General features: G+C 45.8%; 1 pseudogene; it reads left to right on the top strand.

The window, feature by feature from the left end:
• Positions 1–3,867: 3,867 nt before the first annotated feature.
• On the top strand, positions 3,868–11,489 carry LOC142072406 (up-regulator of cell proliferation-like; annotated as a pseudogene).
• The last annotated feature ends 7,556 nt before the right edge of the window (positions 11,490–19,045 follow it).

The raw sequence follows: 19,045 nt of genomic DNA, 5'->3' as shown, positions 1-19,045 counted from the left end.
AATGCTGAACTCATCAATTTCATTTAAGGTCAGGTAGGATGGGTATCTGAGGTGGACACACATTGAGTATATATCCCAAACAATTCAGAAAAGCCATTTTTGGGAAAAAGCAATCCAAAATATTTCTGTGTCCAGTGTATCCATAAGCATTTTTTTCAAGAAATAATGTATTGAGGTTGAGCTGCTAAAAGCACGTTCTCTACCTGTTGATTTGAACCCATCACTTTTCTCTTTGAATCCCTCTGCTCACTCCTCATCTGATATTCAATCAGATTTAAATTATTGGTCACCTTTTCAAGGAAACTCTGTCTCCTACCTAGATGAGCTTTACCCTTGTAAAGAATTCCATTTCATTGTGGCAGACAAGACTAAATGTTGACCACAGTCTTTGTCTTGTAGCGTTAGTTGATTTTTTAGATACACTAGGTATGAAAATAAAGACCAAGATTTTGAACTTGAATGCTACTGCATTTCAACCTTGGAGGGTTCACCTGGTGCATAGGGAATGGGATTTTTTTAATCATGAGGCATTTGTGTTTCATCAAAGAAGAAAATCTTCTACAAAGGACCAGCTGTTGTGAAATCAGGTTTTCTCCAAATATTACTCCTGGAGGAATTCTGTACTACTGTAGGCATGCATAATTAATGAGCCATGCAGATCTTTAATTTTTTGTGTAGAAAAAAAAGCTTCTGCCAAAATGTTGTTGCATTCCACCTTTTGCCCACCAGAGGGCACTGTGTCACAAGAACAGCAGCAGATACCCACAGAAAATAATAATTACCAGTGCGCGGGGGGGGGGGGGGGCGGTGCGCACGGGAGAAAACCTTTTGTAGTGATAAGCAAGGTGGGCCATTTCCAGCAGTTATCAAGAAAGGTTTTCTCCCCTCCCCCCCCCCCCCCCCGCCCTGACTCTCCTGCTGGTAATAGCTCATCTTAAGTGAGTGTGTGTGATAACACCCATTTTTTCATGTTCTGTGTGTACATAAATCTCCTCACTGTATTTTCCACTGAATGCATCCAATGAAGTGAGCTGTAGCTCACGAAAGCTTACGCTCAAATAAATTGGTTAGTCTCTAAGGTGGCACAAGGACTCCTTTTCTTTTTGCGAATACAGACTAACCCGGCTGCTACTCTGAAACCTGTCAATATTCCTAGAGATGATTCTCAGATTTCTGCCAAGCATAGGGTTGTCTGCAGCGTAGTTGTAGCTGGGTAGATCCCAGGATATTGGAAAGCCAATGTGGGTGAGGAAATATCTTTTCTTAGTCCAACTTCTGTTGGTGAGAGTGACAAGCTTTTGAGCCACAAAGAGCTCTTCTTCAGGTCTGGGAACATTACTCCCAATGTCAGAGCAAAATGCAAGATGGAACAGATTGTTTAGCATAAGTAGTTAGCACATATTGTAAGGGACCATTCAAAGTAGAATGGGCCATTAGCACCTCTGCAAACATAGGAAAAAAAGAAGGGGTTAGTGGATTACAGATTGTTTTAATAAACCATAAATCTAGTGTCTCTGTTCAATCCATGATGTCCATGATCCACAATTTGGTGTCCAGCAGAGTAATGAATGTAAGCTCCCTGGTTCTTCTTTTGACAATGCTGTGCAAGTTTCCTTTGAGGATTGGGACTGATAGGTCAGATATAGAGTGATTACTTTAAGAAAAGTGTTCACCCACAGGTGATAGGGTGTTTTTGTCTTTTATCATTTTCCTGTGTATATTCATTTGAGTGTATAGTGGTTATCTGCTTCATCCATATAATCATTATTCGGGCATTTAGTGCACTGGATGAAGTGTGCTACATGTGACAGGCATGTATAAGATCCTGGAATCTTGAAAGGTGTTTTGTGTGGAGTGTTGATCATGATAGTAATGGAGATATGTCTGCAAGTTTTGCATCTATTGTTCTGGCAGAGTCTGGTGCTGCTTTGAGTGGGTGTGTCCTGGTCTGTGGGGAGCTTCCTCTTGATGACGAGGGTTACCTGGGGTTTTCAGAACCCACAACAGGGGCAACTTAACTATTTCACTCCATGCAGTGTCAGGAATCAATCAATAGGAACACAGCAGTTCTGTCTGATCAAGGATTAAATGCAAGTAAGTATGCTCTTATCTAACACTGCAGTTTATTAGATTTAAGCATACAGAGACATAAGCAATAGGTTTAGAACATCCCAGATATTTATTCTAACATCTGGAATGGTATTGAGTAATTAACAGCAGGTTTGGAGTGGCCAGTTGCTCACTCACCAGGGAGAAAGGGTGTCAGAAAAAAGTGTCTCAAGATGGCTTCCGAGGACTGCTCCACAATATACTCTATTAGCTAATCTTTTATAACTAACTTCTACAAAACACATAGGTCATAATGACCCCAACTGGATCATCTCTTTTCTAACTTTCAGTCAACTTTTCATATTAGAGGTGCCTAGATTCAAAGTTTTCCAACCACCAAGGTTTTCAGTCTCAGTTGTTTACTTGTCTGTCCCCTCCTCCCATTCTGATTAGCAAAAACTATCAGCTAGATATGACCTCGCTTCTAAAAGCCTCTCTCCAACTTAACCCTTAACTATGTGGTGTTCTATTTCATTAATTCCTATTGGCAGAATGCACATAATATGGTTGCAATTAGTTTGATCACATAATGGGGTACACAAATCCCTAAAACCAGGGCAACAATGAGTTTCAAGAGATTGTTCGAAGACCAGAAGAGATGATTCTTGCAATATTTCTTTCATGATGGGGTACCCATCGAGTATGGGGTGTAGTTGTTTACACCCATTGGTGGTTACACAAGCTTTACTGTCTGGGTTCCAGTGTGGGGTGGTAGGTGACAAATAGGGGTATGCAGTCAGAAGGGGGTTTATTTCTGTATTGAAGCAGGTTCTCCTGGGGTATTTGGGTGGCCTGTTGCATGATGCAATCTACTTCTCTGATGGAGTTTCCTTGTTTGGTGAAGGTGGTTTTAAGTGAACATAAGAACGGCCGTACTGGGTCAGACCAAAGTCCATCTAGCTCAGTATTCTGTCTTCTGACAGAGGCCAATGCCAGGTGCTTCAGAAGGAATGAATCAAAAAGGTAATCATCAAGTGATCCATCCCCTGTCACCCATTCCCAACTTCTGGCAAAGAGAGGCTAGGGACACCATCCCTGCCCATCCTGGCTAATAGCCATTGATGGACCTATCTTCCATCAATTTATCTAGGTCTTTTTTGACCACTGTTACAGTTTTGGCCTTCACAATATCGACAACAAGTGTGTTAAGCCAGGGATAGTCAATAGGCGGACCATGGGCCAAATCCGGACTACGAGATGCTTTTGAATGGACCCCACAATGTTTTTATTTGTTTATTATCATTATGGGTTTCTCAATTTTTTTTTCTTGGAGTCTGGACCTTGACTATACCTTGACCAAGAAATTTGGACCTTGACAAAAATAGGCTATCCCTTCATGAAGGTATATATCACTTACTTTCTCCTCAGAGCACATTCTGTGGTCTCTGAGTGCCTGTCTGTCAATAACATATTTCTTGGTATGGTTGGGGTGGTTACTAGATCTATGAAGGTAGGTGTGGTGATCCATGGGTTTCTTGTAGATGGTTGTCTGTAGGGTTCCATTGTTGAAGCTGATTGTGTTGTCCAGAAGTTGTGGGAAAGCTCCAGAGAGTTTAATGGATGGGTGGTGGTTGTTGAAGTTGTGGTGGAAGTCTGAGGGAGTTTAAGCTGTCTTCCCATAGGATGAAAATTTCTCAGGTATATCACTGGTTTCATGATGCACTTCTCCAGAAATTCTTCTTCAGGATGACCCATGAAGAGGTTAGCATATTGGGGAGCCATCCTAGTACCCCTGGCTGTTCTCATGCTTTGGACAAAATGTTTATTGTTGAAGGTAAATCTATGACAGGCGAGGATGAACTGGATGAGTTTGGCTATGTGTTTGGGATGGATAATTGATGGTTGTCCACTGTCTTTTAAATATTTGGGGCAGGCAGCTATCCTATCATTGTGAGGGATATTGGTGTATAGGAAAGTGACATCCATGGTGGCAAGGATGGTATTCTGAGGAAGGTTGTTAATACTGTGGAGTAGAGTAGGGCTCAAATGTACTTGAGCCATACAGCTACTGTGAGAGTGGACTGTCTGGAAAGACTCTTGCCTAGGCTCACAGCACATGCACGTTTCAATCTCTTTGGCTCATGAGTGTTTGCACGCAGTGTTCTAGAAAGCCAAAGGTTTCCTTTAATAGATGTTTTCAGTATTGCTTCCTCAAACGGGCAGTGAGTGCCACACACTGGCTGAAATAAATGCTGAGTGACTGAGATCAAGTAGGGGATGTTGAGCTCTGTGGTGCACAATCCCCTCCATTATAAGACTGCTGATTTTGCAAAATGCTGTGTTTTTGACGAGCTGTGTCTGGGGAACTCCTTGCTCAAATGACCCCGAAATTTGGGTCACTAACCCTATCCTGTTCCCCCATGAGACAACAAATTTCAAGACAGTCCAAGTAAGCATACAGATCTTACAGCACTTAGAAGAATTAACATTTTAGTAGAAAGGGCTTCTCAATCTAAACTAAAGTAGAGCTGGTGCTTCATTATAGAAGCATAGGACTGGAAGGGACCTCGAGAGGTCATCAAGTCCAGTCCCCTGCCCTCATGGCATGACCAAGCACCATCTAGACCACCCCTGACAGGTGTTTGTCTAACCTGCTCTTAAAAATCTCCAATGACGGAGATTCCACAACCTCCCTAGGCAATTTATTCCAGTGCTTAACCACCCTGACAGTTCGGACATTAGGAAAAATTTCCTATCAAAACTTCCCTTGCTGCAATTTAAGCCAATTGCTTCTTGTCCAATCACCAGAGGATAGGAAAATAATTTTTCTTCCTCCTCCTTATAACAACCTTTTAGGTACTTGAAAACTGTTATCATGTCCCTTCTCAGTCTTCTCTTTTCCAGACTAAACAAACCCAATTTTTTCAATCTTCCCTCATAGGTCATGCTTTCTAGATCTTGAATCATTTTTGTTGCTCTTCTCTGGACTTTTTCCAGTTTGTCCACATCTTTACTGAAATGTGGCACCCAGAACTGGACACAATACTCCAGCTGAGGCATAATCAACGTGGACTGGAGCAGAAGAATTACTTTGCATGACTTGCTTACAACACTCCTGCTAATACATCCCAGAATGAGGTTTTTTTTTTTTTTTTTGCAACAGTCTTACACTGTTAACTCATATTTAGCTTGTGGTCCACTCTGACCTCTTGATCCCTTTTTTGCAGTAATCCTTCCCAGGCAGTCATTTTCCATTTTGTACATGTACAACTGATTGTTCCTTCCTAAGTGGAATATTTTGCATTTGTTCTTATTGAATTTCGTCCTAGTTACCTCAGACCATTTCTCCAGTTTGTCCAGCTCATTTTCAATTACAATCCTATCCTCCAAAGCACTTGCAACTCCTCCCACCTTGGTATCGTCTGCAAATTTTATAAGTGTACTCTCTATGCCATTATCTAAATCATTGATGACTATATGGAACAGAACTAGACCCAGAACTGATCCTTGCAGAAGCCCACTCGTTATGCCCTTCCAGCATGACTGTGAGCCATTGATAACTACTCTGGGAATGGTTATCCAACCAGTTATGCACCAACCTTATAATAGCTCCATCATGGTTGTATTTCCCTAGTTTTTTAATGAGAAGGTCATTTGAGACTATATCAGATGCCTTACTAAAGTCTCGATATACCACATCTACAGCTTCCCCCCATCCACACAGTCGTCAGCCTGTCAAAGAAAACTATCAGGTCAGTTTGATATGATTTGTTCTTGACAAATCCATGCTGACTATTACATATCGCCTTATTATCTTCTAGATGTTTGCAAATTGATTCCTTCATTATTTGCTCCATTATCTTTCCGGGTCCAGAAGTTAAGCTTACTGGTCTGTAATTCCCTGGGTTGTCCTTATTTCCCTTTTTATAGATAGGCACTATATGTGCCCTTTTCCAGTCTTCTGGAATATCACCCGTCTTCCATGACTTTTCAAAGATAATAGCTAATGGCTCAGATTTCTCCTCAGTCAGCTCCTTGTGTATTCTAGGTTGCACTTCATTGGGCTCTAGTGACTTGAAGACATCTCACTTGTCTAAGTAATTTTCAACTTGCTCTTTCCCTGTTTTGAACCTACCCCATTTTCACTGGTGTTCACTATGTTAGGCATCCAATTGCCACCAACCTTCTTAGTGAAAACCGAAACAAAGAAGTCATTAAGCACGTCTGCCATTTCCACATTTTCTGTTATTGCTTTTTTGTCTTCATTGAGTAATGGGCCTACTCTGTCCTTGGTCTTCCTCTTGCTTCTAATGTATTTGTAGAATGTTTTCTTGTTACCCTTTATGTCTCTAGCTTGTTTGATTTCCTTTTGTGCCTTGGCCTTTCTAATTTTGCCCCTACATACTTGTGTTGTTGGTTTGTATTCATCCTTTGTCATCTGACCTAGTTTCCACTTTTTGTAGGACTCTTTTTTTTTATTTTTAGATCATGGAAGATCTCCTGGTTAAGCCAGGGTGGTCTCTTGCCACTCTTCCTATCTTTCCTGTGCAGTGGAATAGTTTGCTCTTGTGACCTTAATAATGTCTTAAATGGATTAATCATTTATCAGGTCCAAATACCCTAACACTGCACTGGAGACATTACCGTACCAGGACTGGCCTGGAGGTGTCTTAGCATTAGCTCCCCATGTTGCAATGTGGGTAAATTTGCTTTGTAAGTAATGACAGTACTCACAGCTCCCCAAAAGGACAGAGAAAGTAGCGTGAGTGAAGGGACTGATTTGGTCGCTGGGAGGTAAGCAAAGCCACAGTGCTGTTAGCTACACCTGTAAAAGACATGTCCCAGCAAAGAGATGGAGGAAGATATGAAGAAAATCAAAAATAAGTCTTCCCAGAAGGTGTAATCTGCACTGACTGCTGAAAGGGAAATAAAGGGTCAGATCCTCCGGATGAGCCATTGATGCCCAGCACAGCTCAGGGTGACGGGTGTAGGCTACCATCACAGCCACCTGATCCTCAGACTGCCAGGCACCAGTCTGATCCTGAGCAGCAGCTTAGAGCAGCCAAGGGATCATTCCAGCTTCTGGGATCACCACAGAGACAGGGTCCTGAGTCTATGCCCCCTCCTCCAGTAGCTGTGAGCTGGGATGTCATAGAGCTGGTTATACTGGAAGATTTTCTAGGAAATTCTCAGTTGGCCACTTAAGCCATTTTCAAGTGGACTCTGCACTGCGCTGAGGATAAGGATTGGGATCAAACAATGCAAACCAACCTAGTGGAGTTCAAAGTGGGCCAGAACTATGTTTTATTTGCATGGAAGTAATCCCATTGGCTTCATTTTTGTTATACCAATATAAGTAAGAGAAGAATTGAACCCAGGATGTATAAGTCATCTGTTACTTACTGGGTTCTGCTTTTCTTTAAATTAAAAACATCAGGCTGTCTATGGAATGAGTAAACTGTATATAAAGTCACCATTTTCTACTCTGAAATTTTGGTTTGTTTTAACTTCCTTCTGCAGAAAGAAGTAAAGCATTTCAAGATGTTCTGTCCAGATTAAACCTGGAGAAGCACAGAAGCATCAAGATCAGGCTGAGGGATGTTTTGGAGATCTGCCCAGAAAGCATCAAGAACAGGATTCCAGAGGCATTAGGTGATTTACCTTGGCATTTCCTGAGGAAGGTCATGGCTCTGAATGGGACGGCCAGAAATACAAGCATTGGGCACAAGGCTCCTGCAGAAGAAATGGATGATTATGAGGAGAAACTGCATACTGATGGCACTTTCTGTTTTAGTGACACTGAGATGAAAGTTTCTCTGCAATCTCTTGATGTTCTTTGTGCTGTTCTGCTTTGCTCAGTTTCCTACAGCAGGAGATCCTATCCAAAATGTCCAGTGCCAGTTTGCCCTCCCTCTGCTGCTACCCGCCCTCAACACCCCCAAGGGCACCCTACTACTGTGGGTCATGAGGGACATTGTGAGGAAGTGGAGGCCGCACTCCCTGGCACAGAGCAGAGGGTTCAGAGAGGAGAGCCTGGTGCTCACAGAAATGCCAACGATTTCTTTTCTGTGGATGGGGAGCTGCAGCTTCTCCAAGTCCCAACTCCTCAATGAGGTTCTCAGCCCCTCCCAGCAGCACCACAATTTCTTTATCCATCGGGACATGGAGTCTGGGAACTTCCTTCAGAAAATCACAGATGGGCTGGTTGAGATTTCCTGGTATTTCCCTGGGGGGACGGAAATTTCTGATCTTTTCCGAGAACCCATTGCAGTTACAAATCTGCATGGAGACATTGAGTCCCACTGGCTACAGTTTAGCTTTTTAACAGCGGTCTCCTCCGCAGTGTTCATAGTTACCAAGAGCATCGGTGAGAGAGAATACGAGATGATTTTTCAAATCATCTCTGAAAAAATCCAGCTCTAAATATTACTTCATCCTCAACTGCAAGAATAAGAAACCCAAAGAAACTCTGGGATTTCTTAATAAGCTGTCCCCAGTGTTGAAACTGAGCAAATCACTAGTACTGGTGAAAGATAGTACCATGAATAATGCAGGATTTGTGGAAAAAGGTGAAGTCCACCATAGGAACCATAGTGAATTCATCTCCGAAGACAGTGAGTTTGGAAGCCATGGCTGTGACGGCACGTGACCTATGAATCCAGGTGGATGAAGAGTGTCAGGCATGTCAGTGTGCGAGGAAATATACTGAAGAAATCACTGCAGAAATAAGAGATGGGGCAAAATACAAAAGGGAAATGCTGAGCCTGCAAGGAGACCCATGGAAAAACTTGGCTCAATTGGAAAAAGAGATGTGCCAAATGAAAAGGCAAGGGGACGTGGCCATTGAAGACTATAAATCTGCGCTGAAACAGAAATGGTTAGAGATACGTAGACAGCGGAATCAGTGTGACCGTACTAATGGTTTGACTAAGTTTATCAATGGAATAGTACAGTTGAATCCAGTGGAGAAACATTACTTTCTGAAATGGATGAAATTTAGCCTGGATAATATTGCTAGGGGGAATCTTTCTGAAATGCGGGCAGACTATAAAGAGAAATGTGAAACTCCAGGAGTGGACCGAAAACAGCTGGAGGAATTAGATAAATTAATATCTGATAGTTCCTTGGGGGTGGAGCATTTCATGCGTGAGTTGGGACAGTTCTATGACGCTGAATGCTCAATGGTTAAAGAAGGGAAAATGGAAGAAAGCCAAAGACCATTCTCCCATCTCCCATGCACAGCAGCTGACCTGATGCTGGAAGGGTTTCCTGTGGAGCTGATCGATGGAGATGCCTCCAACATCCCCATGAACTGGGTAGTAGATGTTCTAACTCATCTCCATATCAGACTAGGGGGTAGATCCAGAATGGTGGTTATAACAGTGTTGGGAGTGCAGAGCACTGGGAAATCCACTCTTCTCAACACCATGTTCGGCCTGCAGTTGATCAATGTAGCGATCGATGTACGCGAGGAGCGTTCATGACACTCATTAAAGTTACAGAAGCTGTTCAGGAGCTGCTTGGCTGTGATTTCATCCTGGTGATAGACACTGAAGGTCTGAAGGCCCCTGAACTAACAGCACTGGAAGACAGTTATCAACATGACAATGAGCTGGCCACCCTGGTGATTGGACTGAGTGACATCACCATCGTTAACATGACCATGGAGAATGCCACAGAAATGAAGGATGTTCTGCAAATTGTGGTCCATGCATTTCTCAGAATGGAGGAAATAGGACAACAGCCAAACTGCCAGTTTGTGCACCAGAATGTCAGTGATGTGTCTGCTCATGATCAAAACATGAGGGACAGGAAACACCTCCTGGAGCAGCTGAATGAAATGACCAAAGCTGCAGCAAGGATGGAAAAGCAAAGCAGGGAAATGGCATTTTCTGATATTATGGAGTATGACCCAGAAAAACACAATTGGTACATGCCTGGCTTGCGGCATGGAGTCCCTCCCATGGCTCCCGTAAACACTGGATACAGTGAGAGTGTGTGTGAGCTAAAGAAATACCTGTTTGAATTCATAGAGAACCGTTCACGGAAAAGAGCTGGAAAGGATATTCCTGATTTTATTGTATGGTTGAAGAACCTGTGGAAGTCAGTGAAACATGAGAACTTCATCTTTAGCTTTAGAAACAGCCTTGTAGCTGAAGCCTATAACCTGCTGTCTATGAAGTATTCTGAATGGGAATGGGGTTTCCGCAAGGAGATGTATCTCTGGATATCTGAAAAAGAAACTTTTATCCCGAATCAGCTGCCAGAGACACTAGAGGGTGATCTCTTTCACAGCTTAAAAATGGAAGCACAAGGGAAGCTACAGCAGGGAGAACAGAAGCTCTTGAATAACATAGAACAGTATTTTAAAAGTGAAGCTCCAAATTTGAACCTGATAGAAAAGTACAGAGAAGATTTCAAAAGGAGCGCAAATAGCCTCAAAAGAGAACTTGAAAATTATTCAACCAGTAACTGTAAGGAAGCAATTCGAATACGAAGAGGACAGCACAAGATAGACAATATCCAGTCTGAGTACAAGCAGAAAATTGAAGGGGAAGTTGACAGACTCTTGGCTGAATACCGAAACAGAGAAGATAAATTAGACCATGAGAAACTGAAAAAAGAATTTGAAACGATGTGGCGAGAAACCTTGTCAGAGTTAACGCTCTGTACTTTACAGAAACATCAGGTTGTTGAGGATATGGATCTCCAGCTGAGAAAGGATCTGAAGCACAGAGGGGGTGCTGTCAGACAGATACTACAACATGCAAAAAGCCTGCTGGATTATAGAATGAAGTCTTTCACAATGAAGAAGGAGTACTTAAACTTAAAATGGACCAGAGCAGTTGTAGAATACTTCTCACAGGAATGTTACTGTAAAACTGAAGAGTTTGCTCTATCTTTAATGACAGAATGCAAGAAATACATTGAAGAAAAAGTTAAATCCAAAACAGACTATGATGAAACCTATTGTGGAGAACTGCTGCATATGGTTAATGAGAGGTTAAAAGAGGAGGATATTGAGCAACTTCACACTTCTTCTTTGTTTGAAGTTGACCTGAAGCGTCACGTTTTGGGGGAAGCAGCTTGGGCATTTCAGAAGATGCATGAACATTTTATCAAAAAAAACGATCCTCAGCAACGTCTGGAGAAGCTGAAACCTCATTATTTCTCCATATTTACTGATCTCTATTTGGAAAAGAAGGAAAGCCAAACAAGGGCGAGGAATTTCTGTGATCAGTGTCTCAAACCTGCCCTGGTGGGTTATGTCAACAAAAGGCTCGGACTAGAAATAGTTGACAATTTTCTCAGCAGTGAACAGGCCCTTGAATACGCCAGCCAAAGCTTCTTTCAGTTCTTTTTGCTAAAGAAGCTGCTGGAAGAGATGAACTTTGACAATGATGTGAAATAGATAAGTAACTATGAAGAAAGAAAAGGAGTACTTGTGGCACCTTAGAGACTAACCAATTTATTAGAGCATAAGCTTTCGTGAGCTACAGCTCACTTCCTCAGATGCATGATATGGGGAAGTGAGCTGTAGCTCACGAAAGCTTATGCTCTAATAAATTGGTTAGTCTCTAAGGTGCCACAAGTACTCCTTTTCTTTTTGCGAATACAGACTAACACGGCTGTTACTCTGAAACCTGTAACTATGAAGAGTTTGTCAAATCCTGGATACAGAGATGTCTGATAGACCACTATGGAGGGAAGGCAAGTTTGAGAGATTTGGAGAAAGGGATTCTATCCAGAATAATAAATAAAATCAAGGGAGTTCTGAAAAACTCCATAAATAAAAACAATAACACAGTTTCTGCCTTTTTAGACAGCTTTTGCAAAGAGCTGCAGCAGGACCTGGCCATTTCCAGCAATAGCTTAGTTGAAGACAATTAGAATCCGTTGAAGACAATTAAACTGCTATATTTAAAGCATGACTGTCATTTACTCTCCCTATTGTGCATTAAGAAATTAGTATTCTTGTTTTAATGTAATCACACATAAGAAGCAACAGAAAACCATTTACAGTTAAACAAAATAAACTTGGGAACGGACTTTTTTGTGCTGGCTTATTTATTTTGAAATGTTGCCTTGGAACTTTTTGTTTTATTTAGCCCTGAGAGGAAGGGTAGTGGGTGAGGTCAGCAAACATTTCAGGAGATGTGATACTTCCAAAGAACAAACCCAAGATCCCAAGTGATGCAGGAACCCTTAACATTTAAATTAGCCCTTCTGAGAGGCCTGATGCTGATAAGAATGACTGACCTTATGAAAAACGGGCTTTGTTTTCTCACTTAAACAGTGAGAAAATTTCACAGAGCCCTGAGCTCTCACTGGGGGGGGATGGGGTGGAGACCCAATGGGGCACAAGTTAGTAACCGCTGTGGTGGGATAGGCAGGGCCAGCTCTGGAGTCAACAGAGCAACCCTCAGGTGAAGCAGTTAAACCCCAACCCAAAGACTGGATTTTCCACAGTTACAAGGGAAATTAGATAACTATACACACACACACACACACACAAACAGACTGAAATATGTAGGGTTAGAAATCCCCAGTAACAACACTGATGGCCCAAACTCTCTGCAGTGACCCCAAACCATGACACTCCCTCTCTGTGTCTCTTCTCGACAGTGGGGCTGTGAGTGTAGCTGGATTGGGCAGTGGCTCCGTCTACTGTCCCATGGGGGAATCTCTTCTCTTCATTGCCGCATGCCACGCAGTTGCCGTACTTTATCTGTCAGCCCAGCTGCTCAGTGGATTTGCCCATGTCACCCGGTTTCAGTTGTTCCTTTGCACATAGAATCATAGGACTGGAAGGGACCTTGAGAGATCATCAAATCCAGGGGTTCTCAACCTTTTCCTTGCTGAGGCCCCTATAAAAACATCCTATAAAAACAATAGGGCCCGGCAGGGGGGAAGCGTGGGCTCCAGGCCAAGGGGACACACTTGGGCATAGGCATAGTTTTACTTCTATTTTTTTGGGGGGGGCGGGGGGAGGAATGCCTGGCATGGTTCATCCCATCTCCACAGAGCAGGGTCCAGGGGGGATGTGCCATCTCCACCCACTGACTCACTCAGGAGGGCACCCAGCTTGTCTGTGCTCTGGGGCGATGCAACCAAAAATATAACTCAAAGTGGGGACTCAGTTCAAAAAGTTTGAAAACCGCTCAGGGTGCGGGCAGGGGGTTAGTTAGGGGCTGTGTGAAATGAGGGGAGTAGCTCAGGGTGCAGGGAGGGGATAGCTAAGGGCTGTGTATGGGCAGGGGGTAGCTCAGGGTGCAGGCAGGGGGTAGCTATGGGCTGTATGCAGGCAGGGCGGCTTCCAGTGCAATGCCCAGCTTCAGGGGCAAGGCAGTGGGACTCCCGGCTTCAGCCTCCCTGCTGCTCCTGGCTTGTGGGGGAGGGGAGGTTTGCCGGCTCGAGCACCGCGTTGCTCCTGGCTTGGAGGGGATGTGGGGACCCTGCCGGCTTCAGCCCCACCTAGCTTCTGGCTGCGCCACTCCCGGCTTGGGGGGGATGGGGAGGGCACCGCGGGCTTCAGCCCCGCGCCGCTCCTAACTAGAGCAGGGGGCACACTGGCTTCAGACCCGCACCACCCCTGGCTTAGGGGGAAGGAGGGGGGCAGGCTTCAGCACTGGGGCTCCAGGTTTCAGCCGTGGGGCTCTGCGGCCCCCCTGAAAGGGCTCACTGACCCCCCGCTGAGAACCACTGATCTAATCCAGTCCCCTGCACTCATGGCATGACTAAGCATCATCTAGATCATCCCTGACAGGTGTTTGTCTAACCTACTCTTAAAAATCTCCACTGATGGAGATTCCAGAACCCCTCAGGCAATTTATTTCAGTGCTTAACCACCCTGACAGGAAGTTAGCCATTGATAGCTACTCTCTGGGAATGGTTTTCCACCAGTTTTGCACGCATCTTATAGTAGCTCCATCTAAGTTGTCTTTCCCTAGTTTGTTTATGAGAAGGTCAGGTGAGACTGCATCAAAAGCCTTACTACCGTCAACATATACCACATCTCCTGCTTCTCCCCATCCACAAGGCTCGTTACCCTGTCAAAGAAAGCTATCAGGTTGGTTTGACACGATTCGTTCTTGACAAATCCATGCTGACTATTACTTATCACCTGATTATCTTCCAGATGTTTGCAAATTTAGAGCTTAATTATTTGCTCCATTATCTTTCCAGGTACAGAAGTTAAGCTGACTGGTCTGTATTTCCCCAGGTTGTCCTTATTTCCCTTTTTATAGATGCCCATTTCCAGTCTTCTGGAATCTCTCCCATTTTCCATGACTTTTCAAAGATAATCACTAATGGCTCAGATGTCTCCTCAGTCAGCTTCTTGAGTATTCTAGGATGCATTTCATCAGGCCCTGGTGACCTGAAGACATCTAATTGGTCTAAATAATTTTTTACTTGTTCTTTTCCTATTTTATCCTCAGATCCCACCTCATTTTCACTGGCATTCAGTATGCTAGATGTCCAATTACCACTAACCCTCTTCTTGAACACTGAAACAAAGAAGTCATTAAGCACCTCTGCCATTTCCACATTTTCTGTTATTGTTTTTTTCCCTCTTCATTGAGTAATGGGCCTACCCTGTCCTTGATCTTCCTCTTGCTTCTAACGTATTTGTAGAATGTTTTCTTGTCACCCTTTATGTCTCTAGCTATGATCTGTTTTGTTCCTTGGCCTTTCTCGTTTTGTCCCTACATACTTGTGTTATTTATGTTCATCCTTTGTCGTAATTTGACCTAGTTTCCACTTTACGTACAACAATTTTTTGATTTTTAGATCATTGAGGATCTCCTGGTTAAGCCAGCATGGTCTCTGGCTATACTTCCTATCTTTCCCATGCAGTGGAATAGTTTGCTTTTAGGCCTTGTAGTGGGGCAACTGCCCCACTCCAGTAAAACAGGGGTTAAAAGCATCCCTAGAGAGGGCTGTGGCTGGGCTAGGCTGATTCGGGAAGCAGCCACAGCTGTGGCCAGCTCAGTCAGGGTCCAGCTGGCCCTTATAAGAGGGCTTGGGGCCAGAAGTGAGAGGAGTATCACTCTAGCCCTGGAGGGAGAAGGGCTAGCTGCCTGGGAGCAATGTACCTGAAGTGGAGCAGTGCTGGGAAAGGGCAAAGGGAGCTGGGGAGCAGCAGCCTGGTAAATCCCCAGGCTAAGGCCTCGTTGAAGGCCTAAGAAAGGTACTGGGGAGGCAGAGGGGCAGCCTGGGGATAGGCAAAGGCAGCAGATCCTACCCCCTTGCCAATGATGAGTGGCCATTACAGACTGCAGTCTGCTCCAGTGAGCAGCGGCTAGATGATGACTGGCAGTAGCCACTGAGGCAAGGTGGGTTTAGAGGGTTGGGGGTTCCCCTGGGATGGGAGACCCAGAGTGTAGGGGTACAGCTAGGGGGCAGCACCCCAAGGTAAAGGGGCACCGAGGTCCAGGAGGGATATGGGGGCCCTAAGGCAGGCAAGACACCAGCCTGCAGAGGGGGCTCCCAGTGCTGAAGAGCTGACTTCCAAGATGACCAGCAGGAGGCGCTATGCCGGTGAGCCTTCGCCTTGCTACAGGCAAGTAATAATGTCTCTGAAAAACTGCCAACTCTTGAACTGTTTTTCCCTTTAGACTTGCTACCCAGGGATCTTACCTACCAACTCCCTGAATTTTCTTAAGTCAGCCTTCTTGAAAGGCAGCACCTTGCACAGACGCATTGAATGTTGCCTGACATTATCAAGCTCTTTTTGAAATTCCTCACAATCCACCCAAACAAAAGAATTCAGTGTCCCGGGCAAGTTTTCCTATCTCAAGTTTTTAGACCATTATTCCAAGTCAATAATAAACACACAGAACACGACCAACCCTAGTGTTGCCACTCAGGGCCTCCCACTCTCCAGGTGATCATTAATTCCCACCTCTCCCCATCCAATTCTTACACCTCACATATGGGCTCTGTCTCTCCGCTGCTCCCAGCACTGGGCTCTTCTCCCCTGCTGCTGCTGCACTGAGGCTTTCCGGCCTCCCGCCTTGGGGCGGCTCAGGTCTCCCTTCCCACAGCTCGGCCTGCGGGTGATGGGGCAACAGGTCTCCTGGGGCAGGGACGCTGCAGGGGCTTGGGTGACCAGATGTCCCAATATTCAGGGCTTTTTCTTGTATAGGTGCCTATTACCCCACACACACTCTGTCCCGATTTTTCAAACTTGCTATTTGGGCACCCTAGCAGCCCCTGGGAGTTCCCCACCCCAGGGCAGAGGGGCCCAGCTGGGCTAATTGGGGGGGGCAGGGGGAAGCAGCAGTAGTTCCTGTAATCTGACCTTTCCCACACCCTCCCCCCACAAATCTCCCCATGGGTCTTCTACTAACCCCTCCAAATCCTCTCTGCTCCCCTGAATCTGCCTCCTGACACCCTCCCTCGCCCTGCACCTCCTGCCCTTCAGTCACCCCCAAAAAGCCTTTTCCCCCTCATGCCCCCTGAACTGCCACCTGCCACCTCCTGCTTCCATCTCCTTCGCTTGCCCTTTGAACGGCACCCGCCCCATTCTGCTCCCTGCCCTGAAGCAAACAACCCCCCGCCCTTTGGCTTGATAACACCCCTCCCCTGCTCCAACCTCTGTGCCCCCAGCCCCAAACCGCATGGGGCTGGGAGGAGGAGAAAGTCCTTGCCTGCTAATAAAGCCAGTTTGTGCCCCATAGCCCTGCCTTGGGGAGGGAGGGGATCAGCCTGAACTTCTCCCCCTCCCCAACACTGACCCCTGTAAACTGCCCCTGAACTTCCCCCCCCCTCAACAATCCCCTCAACTCTGCCCCCCAAATCTACCCCATGCCTGGACTCTGCCCCTCCCCCATCCTGGCCCCCTCCTCAGTCCCCCTAATGAGCCCTGTATGAACCCCCAACCCCCTCTGCTCCCCTGAACCCATCTCCTGACCCCTGCAGCCCCTCCTGCACCTCAGCCCCCCTGAACTGCCCCCTCCCTTCCCTAGTGACCCCCAGCTCCACAGGGTGACTCTGCTGTGTCGGTTTAACTGTCACCCCAGGACATGCCAAGCTCCCCTCCCCCCTTACAGCCACCTGGGCCCTCATTAGCCTCGGGGGTGGGAGCTAATTTGCACAGAGGATAATGGAGCAGCCAATCAGGGGCTGGCCTGGGTGCCGGGGGGGCTATAAAGGGCTCCTCAGGGCTTGCAGACCCCTGGGCAGGGCTGTGGCTGTGCTGGGAGCCTGGGCTGCAGGGTCAGGGAGGGGTCTGGGCCCAGCCCCAGAGCCGGCAGGGGAAGCGGGAGGCTCTGGTGCTGCGCAGGGTGGGGCAAGAGCTGGGTACAAGAGGCCCCAGTCACTGCAGCTCCCCCTCTGTGGGGCTCCAGGGGAGAGGTCTGGAGCATTTGTCACACGCTTGGGATCCCCCCTGTAAGGGAGGACAAACTGGGCTTCATTCATACCCCAGTCTTAGTCATAATGCTGGGGTAACAGCGGGGGCCCTTTCATAAAACACCTCATTATTTTTAGCTTTTTGTTTCATGGGTTGCAAGCCTCCCACATTCTCATCCAGTGAAAGAGCCGTCCCCTCCTGCTGGCATCGACCCCCATCCTTCTGACTGAATCCAATGCACCACTGCAGACTAGGGACCGAATGGCTAGGCAGCAGTTCTACGGAAAAGGGCCAAGGGGTTACAGTGTACGAGAAGCTGGATATGAGTCAACAGTGTGCCCTTGTTGCCAAGAAGGCCAATGGCATTTTGGGATGTATAAGTAGGGGCATAGCGAGCAGATCGAGGGACATGATCGTTCCCCTCTGTTCGACATTGGTGAGGCCTCATCGGGAGTACTGTGTCCAGTTTTGGGCCCCACACTACAAGAAGGATGTGGAAAAATTGGAGAGTCCAGCGAAGGGCAACAAAAATGATTAGGGGTCTGGAACACATGAGTTATGAGGAGAAGCTGAGGGATCTGGGATTGTTTAGTCTACAGAAGAGAAGAATGAGGGGGGATTTGATAGCTGCTTTCAACTACCTGAAAGGTGGATCCAAGGAGGATGGATCTAGACTATTCTCAGTGATAGCAGATGACAGGACAAGCAGTAATGGTCTCAAGTTGCAGTGGGGGAGGTTTAGGTTGGATATTAGGAAAAACTTTTTTCACTCGGAGGGTGGTGAAACACTGGAATGCGTTCCCTTTGGAGGTGGTGGAATCTCCTTCCTTAGAAGTTTTTAAGGTCAGGCTTGACAAAGCCCTGGCTGGGATGATTTAATTGGGGATTGGTCCTGCTCTGGGCAGGGGGTTGGACTAGATGACCTCCAGAGGTTCCTTTCAACTCTGATATTCTATGATTCTCTTGCAGTGATTTCCCATAAACCCTGGGAAAAGCTGTTTGTCCACTCTGCCCAAAATCCCTTCCTCTCCATATCCTGTTCCTGACTCATTTACTAAATTTAAATTGATTTACATGTCTGACAGCCTGAGATCTTGCTGTATATCAAGCAGAGCAGGCACTTTGTTGGGATCTCTAGATGCTGACAGAGCACAGAATAAAGACACATGGCTCAAACCCTGAACTCCTTACTCAGGATTTCAAATGGCAGTTGCCTCAGTAAGTTTTAGTGGGGGCTTGGCTACATTTTCAGGATTCCAAGCTCGAGGACACTAACCCATTCTAGTGCACTAAAACCAGAGTGTAGTCGTAGGGGCACAAGTGGCTAGGTGTAAACACCCATCCATGATGCTAGCCACATCCTCTGGCAGCTAGTCCCTCCTGCCACTCACACTGCTGCAGCAATGTTATTTTTAGTGCCCAACCTGGATCAGAGCTAGTGTGTGTATCTCTACCTGAGCTGGGAATCAGACCCCCAGCTTGAAGTGTAGACGTACCCTAAGTAAAACTGTGTAAGTAGCTTAGGCTCTAGTCAATAATGACTTATTTAATGAAGGTGGGATATTGGTACCCTTCCCAGGATAGAGTCCCCCATCCTGTAAGTATGGCTTACATTCTTCATCAGCAAGGAGATGTGGA

Source organism: Caretta caretta, chromosome 6, assembly GCF_965140235.1.
Source record: "Caretta caretta isolate rCarCar2 chromosome 6, rCarCar1.hap1, whole genome shotgun sequence".
Lineage (NCBI taxonomy): Eukaryota > Metazoa > Chordata > Testudines > Cheloniidae > Caretta > Caretta caretta.
This window is presented reverse-complemented; position numbering and strand designations above follow the sequence as displayed.